This window comes from Eupeodes corollae, chromosome 2 (genome assembly GCF_945859685.1).
Source record: "Eupeodes corollae chromosome 2, idEupCoro1.1, whole genome shotgun sequence".
NCBI classification, from domain to species: domain Eukaryota; kingdom Metazoa; phylum Arthropoda; class Insecta; order Diptera; family Syrphidae; genus Eupeodes; species Eupeodes corollae.
In genome coordinates, this window is record NC_079148.1 from 144,801,681 (window position 1) to 144,812,811 (window position 11,131).

The window sequence follows — 11,131 nt, forward strand, 5'->3', positions numbered from 1 at the left end:
CCCTAAAAGTTCTTCTTTCCACTTAAACCCATCTACTGAATTATAGAAGATAACTTTACTATGTGTATGGAAATAGTCCTGCAAGCTATTTATATCCTAATTTACACATAATTTACTTAAGTGTTTATTGCGGATATTATGTAGGTTCCCTGTCTCTAGGAAACAAAACTAAACAAAAAAAAATAACAATCGTGATTGTGTTAAATTATTTGTTATAAAACTTTTATATTGGCCTATTAAAGTAACCTGTACGAGTATATTGATTCTCTACGATTTTACTAGAACTATATAGAACAAGAAAAAAGTTGTGGAATAGGCCTTAAAGCCTAGCTCTATAAAGAGGTAAAACTATTATGTGACTACCTATATACTTCATTATATAAATCAATACCTTATCAGTGGATAAAGGGGTTGTTCCCATGAAGTTGTGTGTCGTACAAAATCGTTTGTTAGCCCAGAAAATTCACCTTTTTTACGTAAATCTTTTAAAATGATAAGGCATTGGAAACCATTTTGATCCTTCAATAAAAAATGTTCAAGTCTTTAAAAAAAATGTCTTATCATAAGCTCCAGGACATCGCAAAACCCCCACTACAAAGAAAAACCCTTAAAATCCTCTATAAAAGTCCTGGTACACCAACATCATACCTATCCAAGGTCAGGACAACTCTAAAAACCATCACCTCTTCGACAGTCCATTTTTCGAATGCTTTATATAATTTGAGTGTTTATTGAGTGTCTCTAAGTACTGCACCACGCTCCTGAACGACTGACCTGCGTGTTGTTGTCAAGAGTTGGGTTTTTCGTTCTGATGTTAAAAGTTGAATGAATTTTGTAAATATAAAGTTGCTATGCACAACACATAAAAAAAGCAGTCAATGAAAGAGTTTTTTGTATATTGCGTCTGGGATTCATTTTTGCATCCCACGCAATTTTTCCGCCTCCCTTTGATATCCATAAACCATCATCATCATCATCATCATCATCATCATCATCATATCACCCACATATGCTTTTAAAATGTCTTTTCTATATGTAACAAAACTTATGATGATGGTAGGATTGGGTATATCCTTGAAATTGTTTACATATACATAAACTAACGCCCATATCAAAACTAAAATAGAAATAAAATCCAATCATAAAGGGATTTTCTAAACACACCTCATTTCGTTTTTATTCCAAACAAACACAAAAATATAGAAAAACATTCAGCATCAATATTCCACCCACATAATTTTCTAACCCTATACATTCCGTCATATCTCTTCTTCCTGACCTTTCCCATCACCATCGGCATCACCAACTAAACCATCCCGAGCACCAAAAGATTTGAAAGATACAAAAAACTCGAGACAACCAGAATTCGCCTCGTATCCTTTATGGAGGGTGTCTTATACCCCAACCTCCTCTACCTACATCATATAAATTGCATAGCAAAATTGAAATTCTTGTGCGTGATTGCCAAACGAATTAAGTTCAATTCTTTTTTATTTTTGGGTGTTCTAATTCTCAAAGAATCCTCGAAGTCTTTAAGGATATACGAAACGAATGCAAAAGTAAAAAAGAAAAATACAATTTTATGCCATTAACCTGAGGGTATAAAGTTTTCTTCCTTTCGAAATCCTGACACACACTTAAGGGAGCACCAAAAGAAGATGGCAGAACAAATAATGGGTATTGTTGAACACATCCACGTCCTTTTTGTTATATAGACAGATATAGCAGGTAGGTAAAGGATGTCTGCAAGTGTAAAGCCTCGTTTGGTTATACCCATTATATAGTTAGATTCCTATAAGGATTTTTTTTTTCGACTTCAAATCGTTGGCTGTACTATCTACTCGTATATTGGATTCTTCCTGCACGGAAATTTTTATTTTCAACTTCAACTCCTTCCTGTGACGTGTCACACTTCGTCGTCGTCCTTGCGCCTCGTTGTCGTGTCGTCATTCTGCACCGCCAACAATTAATGATGGCTTTTATGACCCCTCTCGATTGTCCTTTTTGAATGCTTTGCTAGAATTCAACTTCTCCGTCACACAATCATGTTCCTTTCGTATCCTTATTACCATTTAGGTAGGTTACGTACCGTCATATCTTCTCTACATACCTATATATCCTATATATGTATATCCTACCTCAAGGACCAAAGTTTTGTTCTTCGTCGTTTTCCTGAAATACCACACACTTTATAAGAACGTGGGTATTCATTATTCTCTTGCGCTCTCGTTTGACTTAAAAAAAAAAAGAAGAAAGAAGAAGCTGTTGCCTAACATTGTTCCTGAAGATGGTATTCGAGACGATGAAAAACTATTCCTCGCACCTCTAACCTAAAACTAAAGGAGATTCTACGAAGTGTAGGTGACACAAAAAGTGTTCGTCCTATATGGGATGCGCTCCGGTTCTGGGGTGATTGGGATTGCAAGGATATTCAAGCAAAACTGGTGAAAATAATTGTATAATAATGGGAAAGTGATGAATCATCTGATGATTGTAAATTTTTACTGCGCATATGTCACCTCGTCTTATTTTTTTTGTTGGAGTATGTTTCTGTAGTTTTTCACACTCGTGGTGATATTCTGAAATATTTTCAAAATTGAGTGAGAAATTAAAAGATGCTGCTTTTCAGTTAAGAAGGTTAAGAATATTGGTGAAAATTGCTGAATTTTGTAAACAAAAAAAGGGAAGCAGATTCTGGTACCAAATCAGTCCATTAGGAGAACTGATGCATTTAACCTGCATTTCAGAATAACTTAAAACAACAAGCTACTTTGTATCAAGTCTATTATCCTTCAGTAGTAGGTTCTTGTTTTTGTCAACCTATGATGTAAGTAGACCTAGACGATGTAGTGTAGAATTAGAAGGTCCAGCTTAACAAGGTTTGATATGTTCTTTAATATAGCAATATATACAAGAAATTCCTGAATACCTTTTAATTGCTGAGCTTTTTCATAGTTTAGCAGTTTTAAGCAGCGTTTTAAGTTCAAAGCAGAACCTAAACTGTCAGAAAAATTTTGAACGTTCAGAGTTTCAAATCTATTGGAGTTTTCCATGGGTAGATTCAGATTTCGGTAAAAAAATTTTGTTCATGGCGCATGGAACACGATTGGATTTATTTTGTTTTTCTTATCATTTTTTTAATGTAACTTCCTAGCTGGCGAATTTCCATCTTTAAAAATTTTGTGCTCTGTTAGTATTATTACAAAAGAGGGGTAAGTCTGTGAAAACACCCACATCTGCAAAAAAAAAAGAGGCTGGGATGCGACCCATACTGATGACTTCCCATTCCGTCTTTCGATTTGTCTTGCCTAAAACTTTGTAGGTTTTCGTGTTGGGTTAAATAAGTTGTCAGTTGAATTATTCTTAAAAAATTTCAAATTACCAACAATATTTTTCATATAAATAAATAGTTAAGTTTGAATATCTAGTTTTGTTAAATAGATTTTTCGTCTAAAACAAATTTTTACCAATTTTAGTAGCATTTCTTAAATTTTTAAAAATTGACTGAGTGAAATTAATTTGAGAGATATCAAATTTTTATTTTTTATCAAATTTGTTTACTATTTTTTGTAGATTACATTATTTTAGGAAAAAAACAGACTGTTGGATTTTTATAAAAAAAAAACTACTGAATATCGAAAACAATATTTTCTATGAAATAAAAAGTTTAAAGACAATATTTTCAATTTTTGAAAAGCTATTTGAGTCCATAGTAAATTTTTACCAAGTTTTAGTATCGTTTTTTTTAGGTTTTAATTTTTAATTTTTTAATTTAAAATTTTACCAAGTCTTAGTATCGTTTTTTTAAGTTTTAATTTATATTTTTTTAATTTTAAAAACTGTCAATTTTTGTATGAAAAATAAACTGATTGTTGACAAAAATATTTTTTAAAAGATAAAAGTAGTTTAAAGCCAATATCTCAAAGTTTTGAAAAGACATTTGTGTTGAAAATCAATTTTTACCAAGTTTTATTAATTTTTGTTTAGGTTTTTATTTTTTGTAAAAAAAATTGTCAATTCGATTTTTCTCAAAATTTTTCCAAACGTTAAAAATAGTATTTCCTATGAGTGAAAATCAGTTGAAAGCCATAATCTCAAATTTTCAAAAATTATTTGTGTCGAAAATCAATTTTTACCAACTTTTATTAATTTTTGTTTAGGTTTTTATTTTTTGTAAAAAAGAACTGTCTATTCAATTTTTCTCAAAATCTTACTGAATGCTGAAAACAATATTTCTTATACGATAAAATAAGTTTGAAGCCATAATCTCTAGTTTTTGAAAAGACTTTTGAGTCGAAATTCAATTTTTACCAACTTTGAATAATTTTTTTAGGGTTTTATTTTTTATAAAAAAAAACTGTAAATTTGATTTTGCTCAAAATTGTTCCAGATGTCAAAACGTTATTTTTCAATTCACAAAATTATTTTGGACATAAAACCATTTTTAATTCGTAAAATTTTCGAGATGACATATTTTTTTTCAGTTTTTTTGTTCACCTTTTTTTTAAACTGATATGGTAAGAAAACCACCCACGCAATTTTCTTAAGAGGCCTTTCTGCATCTTTCTTCACTATTATCTGTATAACAAAATTTATTTGAAGTCAATATCTTTACTGGTTCTTGAGCTATGGACGATGAAAAAAATGTTGTGAATGTACGGACGTACGAACGTATATACGTACACAACACACGCACACACAGACATCTTTCTGAAAATACTTATTTCGACTCTAGAGTCCTTGAAACGTCGAGAAATGTCATAATTTTCAATTCGACAAATCGGACTTATTACAATTATTAATTTGTATGCACTTTGGAATGCAAAAACTGAGGAAATTTGTGTTTTGACAGATCTAGATCAAAAATAAATTGATTTATTTTACCAACGGAAAATCTTTTATAATTTTTTTTTTTGATAACTTGATAGCTAAAATTGTCAATTGTCATAAGCCTTTCAACATCATCAGAGATGGAGATGTGACAACTGTCTAAATGTACTGTTCAGGTGTGTTACAAAACTAATTTTGAGTGCTCAGAACACGTTTCGTTCAGAGAATGTTCAAATCATGCTCGATATTCTCGGACTCTGTTAAGAACTTTTTGAGCAAAAAAAAAGGTTTGGTGTTCAACATTTGGATCTGAATTGAAACTCCATTTTACTGAAGAGGCTTTGAACACAAAAAAGTTCTTTCACAGAACATAAATCTACTATTAGGGTATGTTTTAAGGAAAGATAAGGTAAGACTAATCTATTTGTTTCCATTTTTGGTGCTCTCTTTTTTTTCTAGATTTTTGTTTTCGATATTTTTCTATTCCAAATTTTTGCGTCCTATATAATGGTTTTCGAAATTTAGTGGTAAACTCAAGTAAACCCCTTAAATTGGTAACTTTAAAAACTTGGAATTTTTGTGCGTATTATTCAAAATTATAATTTAAGGAATAAAGTAAACAATCCAAAATTGTAATTTTTGTCTAGATCTTTGAGACAATTAATTATAGTTATAGCGATCATTTATTTTCATCATTGAAATCAATCATTGGAATTTGGTTGGTTATAGCTTTCATTAAAAACGTCTGTCTTTGAAAAAAGAAATTCCAGCACTTTCTAATTGCAATCAAGTATTTGAGGTAAGAGATGATTATTGAAAGTATAAAACTGACAGGCGGTAATACTATACAAATAATATGGGAAGCTTTCAATGGAATATAAAAATTTTGTTCCGAATTGTGATATGTAAGGTCATTCTATTGAAAATGATTTCATCAGTTAAAAATTGGTAATAAAAGTATTTTTGTTAAATTAAATAAATATAGAAGTTGAAAGCTTCATTCTGATATCAAACAAAAACAGGGGCAAAAACAGCATTGAAAGCTTTAACTGTCAATTAGTTTTACCATCGTACTTTATTTTATTTCTTAGAAAAATCTGTCACTTAGATATTCTTTTTAATTTTACCAACTTTTAAAAATAATATTGTGTATAAAGTGAAAATTATTTATTTCTGTAGCAAACTGAAAAAATCAATTTTCTTTAATATGCTGTAATAATGAACTGATATCAGATGTTTTTTGAACATCTGTTTCCCAATTCTCTATTTTATTTAATAATTTATTCAGAATCTTACACCGAGGTAGTTTTTACTAATAGATCCTAATTACATTTAAAACTTCAATAAATGTTAAATTTTTCAAATTAGAAAATCAGGCTTATTTTAATTAATTTCAAGTAATCATGTTTTATTTAGTTTTTCTTCGTTGGCCATGATTTAAGTTTTGTTTTAAAAAGTGTAAGAAAACAGCAAAACAAATTTATAACAACACAGTTTTCCGAACAAAATAATTTGCACTTTAATACTTAACCGATTTTTACTGTATTTAAAGATAAAATGCATGACTATATCGCACGAACTTGCTCCTGTTTCCAAGGTGTTTTTTTTAAGAATTCCTAGATGCATGACCATATCGCACGAACTTGCTCCTGTTTCCAAAGTGTTTTTTTTCAAGAATTCCTAGATTTTAAGATTTCAAAATATACCTTCAAAATAAGTTCATCTTTAAAAATGTAAAATATTTTTGATTTATCCAAAAAACTTTATTTTTCAGATTTTTTTTTCGATAATCGTTAGAGCGTTTTTTTTTTAATTAATTTTTTATAAATAAAATTCTTCAATTTTTGTTTAAAAATATTTTTGGTATTTAATATACATTATATCTGGTTTTCCTTAAAAAAAAGTTACCCGTTTTCGAAATATGTACTAACTTACTTAAGGTGGCGCTACAATCCTGTGTCCCTAGCTAGATGTCTCCAGTTTTGCCCTCCAAGTTGGGTGAGCTCACCTTCCACTTGTGCGCGCCACCTGATCCACGGTTTCCTCTACTGCGCTGTCCTGTGGGTGTGGATTCATAGACTTTCTGGACCGGAGCATTGATTTCCATGCGCTCTACGTGACCCAGCCATCTTAGTAGTTAGACTTTTACCCTTCTGGTCGTTCCATCTTCTCCTCCACTCCCCTTCGATGCATACCGGACCATAGATCACACGAAGAACTTTCCTCTTAAACCGACCCAAGGTGCTTTGATCCGCTTTTGTCATAGTCCATGCTTCTGCACCGTATAGCAGGACGGGGATGATAAGGGTCTTATATAACAACACTTTGGTCCCTCGAAAGAGGACTTTGCCACTCAATTGCTTTCTTAGTCCAAAGAAACAGCGGTTAGCAAGAGTTATTCTGCGTTTGATCTCAGCGCTGGTGTTGTTTTCTGCATTTACAGCGGAGTCTAGGTAGACGAAGTTATTGACCAAAACGTCGGTGTTGTATGTCCTTTCTTTAACAGTTAAACCCATTTTTGCCGCCTCTGCCTCAATACTCACAAAAGCCCCATTGCCATCACGCTTAGTTCTTCCGATTATATCAATTTGATCAGCATATGCTAGTAATTGGACAGACTCTTGAAAGATAGTGCTCTAGTGTTGACGTGTGAGCTCTGCACTACTCTTTCAAGCACGATGTTAAAAAAATCACATGACAGCGCTTCACCTTGTCTAAAACCTTTTTTAACATCGAAAGGTTCTGTTAGGTTGTTTCCAACATTTACGGACGAGTTTGGCAGGGATGCCAAAACTAGATATTGCTCTATACAGCTTGTCCCTATAGATGCTGTCATATGCGGCCTTGAAATCGATGAAAAGATGGTGGGTGTCGATTTGGAGTTCTTGGGTTTTTTCCAGGATCTACCGTAATGTGAATATTTGATCAACTGTGGACTTCCTGGTCTAAAACTACACTGATAAGGACTTATCAGGTTGTTGACGATGGGCTTTAGACGTTCACATACGGCAGAGAAGATTTTATAGGCGATGTTAAGTAGACTGATTCCTCTATAGTTGGTGCAGTTTAGAGGGTCTCCTTTTTCAGGATCGGGCAAACAATACTGAAGTTCCATTTATCGGGCAAGCTTTCTTTCGATCATATCTTACAGATAAGTTGGTGCATGCTCCTAACCAACTTATCTCAAGCTGTTTCAAAGAGCTCGGCATTCAAGCCATCCACTCCAGCGGATTTATTAGACTTCAGCTTAGATATGGCAATCTTAACTTCGTCTAAGTCGGGAGGACGGGGTTGTTGGCTTTCGTCGTCTATGTTGAATGGATCATCCTGCCTGACAGCGGAATTCAGTTTGTCGTCGCCGTTATACAGTCTGCAGAAATGGTCCTTCCGTATCCTCAGCATTGACTGCGGTTCCACTAAGATGTTTCCACTTTCTTCTTTGCAGCCTTCGGTTCTAAGTTTATGTCCCGTTTTCGAGATATCGAATTTTAAAGCAATTAATGTAAAAAAAAAATTTTAAATCCAAAATTAAAATTTTGACATTTTTACTCATTAAATGTTACTAAGACAATAGGAGAACATACAAAAACTATTAAAATCGGTTCATAAGTTCCTTAGAAAATGTAACACCAACAAAATAACGGTTCTATGGAGGTATCCTTCTGGGGCAACACAAAAATATGTACTTTTTTATTTTTTTTTAAAAAGAATTTTCGACTTTTCCATTACAGAACAAAAAATTTGTATAGGGACATAATTTTTGTCTTAAGAAAATGTAAAAACGCTTAACGCGAATTGGCTTTAAACCTGAATTTCCGAGTTTGGAATCAGGGGACCCACGTTTTTGACTTCTCTATCATCATAATGTCATATTTGATTAAAATCACGAATTTGAAATTTCTTACGAATGCAATACTTGTTCTCAAGAAAAAACCTCAAAATCAAATTTAATTTTTATTCCAAACAAAACAAGATTTTAACTGGTTATTTAACCTAAATAACTAATAAATTATTATTAATCAAATTGTTGATGATTTTAATAGTCCTTTGTGCAATTAGATTGTATGTATATATATGTATAATATATTCAAAATTTTAAATAACAAAAAAGATGAGCAATGTTTGTTTTTTTTCCACAAGAAAATAACATTTTTAAAAAATAATTTCGAAATATGTAAAAAAGGAAAAACAAAACAAACATTGCTTCAAAACTATTACAATATCTAAACTAGTTGGAAAGGGTTTTCGAGTTTTATATTTTTCACGTGTTTGACTAATAGATATCAATAAACTGATTAACTAGTTTTGCTATTTAAGTAGTTTTGAAGAAACTCAATAATGATACCGAAATTCAATAAGTTTTTCAAATGTAATGACTATAAAATAATTCTAGTTAATAAAATTAAATAATTTCTTCTCCCTCAAAGAAATTTATTATATTATTATTATATTACGTTTTTATTTTTATTTTGAAAAAAATCGCACTAAACAAGTAAATAAACTCAAAATAAGGCAGTTTATCAAGTAATGAATATATTATACTTGTATTCCATAAAGAAAGTTAATAAAACTTAATATTATTGTTGTTAAACTGCACATGTGACGTAGTGGTACTAATTTTAATTGAAAATACAACTCAAGTCGAATTAGATCGTTAAATTATACCAAATCCTGTTTTGAATTCTTTAAATTATTGTCTTTGTTAAAATCTTTAATTTTATAAACAAAATTTGTTGTATAAAAGGAGCGTCAAAATTCGATATTGTCATCAGTCGCTTTGTGTTTATCAATCAATCACAAAACTACCTTTATAATCAACATGAAGGTATAGAATTAAAAAAAAACATATATTTAATTTGTTGTACTTTTATTAATTTAATATTATTTTTTATTATTCACTTTTAGTTCTTCATCTTTTTTGCCTTGTTCCTTGTTGCCGTCAGTGCAGGAGGTCTTCCACTTGCTCCTAGGCAAACAGTTCTTGTAAAAACAGTTCCAGTAGTACAGAAAGTCATACCTATTGCACCCGTTAGGAAAGTCGTCCAATTGAAACCTTCATATGGTATTTCAGGATAAGGCAAACCATTTTAAAGTTCAATCCAGAAGAAAATAAGAACAACCCGAAAATCTTATTAACTAATTAAACCTTCAAGATGAAATTTTGTATATGAAAAAAACAAAAATAAATGTAATTTAAGTTATCAGCATTCAAAATATGTGTTTTTTTATAATTAATTTACATTTTGGATTCAAATTGGAAAAGAAAGAGGCTAACTTCCCATTGGTGAACTTAAAAATAATATTTTTTTTTTCATTTGGAATAAGCCAAATTGTTATTTAAGGACCTCCGAAAAGTACAGTTTTATTGGCTTAGGTTATAATTGGTTATAGCATTTTGTGTTGAAATTTCAGAAGAATTCAATTTTTGGGTTAATATTTTTTTTTGTTCATAAAATGTTCGAAAATGTAAATAATTTGATTGCATGTTAGGATTCGAGATATTCTAAGATTCCAAAAGCAACCGTAAATTGTTTGAATAGAATCTGACTAATAGCGTCACAACAGCTCTTCATTTAAAGGTCTCATTTACCCATAGGTCATCCATAAATAGTGTACATCTTCTACATTTATATGCATTTCATAGTTTGCAAAAACATCAGTTAGATAATTTATGAACATGCAAAAGAGAAGAGAGCCTAAAACAGATCCTTGTGGGACATCTGCGCTGACGAGGAATTAATTAGAGATTCCAAGTTCTATTTTTTAGGTTTTCTTTTATTATTATAGCTGTAGTGCGAAGCATGAGAGCTTTAATTATAAGGCTACAAATCTCTTAAAGAACCAGGGCCTTGTGTGAGGAATGTCAGGAATAAAGAAAGCTTAGAGTTTATATGCCGATTCCGAACGAGTAATTTAAGAAGGCACTTTTCATCACAAGAATTACTCTTGGAGGCTTTGTCAAGATGAAGTACCCGTGGAAAAAAAACTTTAAGTGGCCTACCTCTGCCATTCATTACATTAAGGAGGGGATTAAATTCAAAACCTCTAGCATGACAGTCCTATACGTATTAACCATCACGCCACGGTTACTACATTAAGTGCTTGTCATTTTGAATAGTTTTTGTTCAGACTTCCTAGTATTTGTTCAACCAATAATTTTTCTAACGTTTTCTATAGAAATGATAAAAGAATAACGACAAACTTTCGGGGTCAGGGTTTTGTAGGATTGGAAAAACTTAGACTTCTTTTCTTTCTTCAGGAAATTGATATAACAAGAAGAGTACCTAAGACAGATCCTTGT

At 31.3% G+C, this 11,131-nt stretch overlaps 1 long non-coding RNA gene across 1 annotated transcript; it reads left to right on the forward strand.

Moving 5' to 3' along the window:
* Positions 1-9,380: 9,380 nt before the first annotated feature.
* Positions 9,381-10,044, forward strand: LOC129947796 (uncharacterized). Its single transcript, XR_008781765.1, has 2 exons — positions 9,381-9,655; positions 9,736-10,044. It is a non-coding gene; the product is annotated as an uncharacterized LOC129947796 (long non-coding RNA).
* The last annotated feature ends 1,087 nt before the right edge of the window (positions 10,045-11,131 follow it).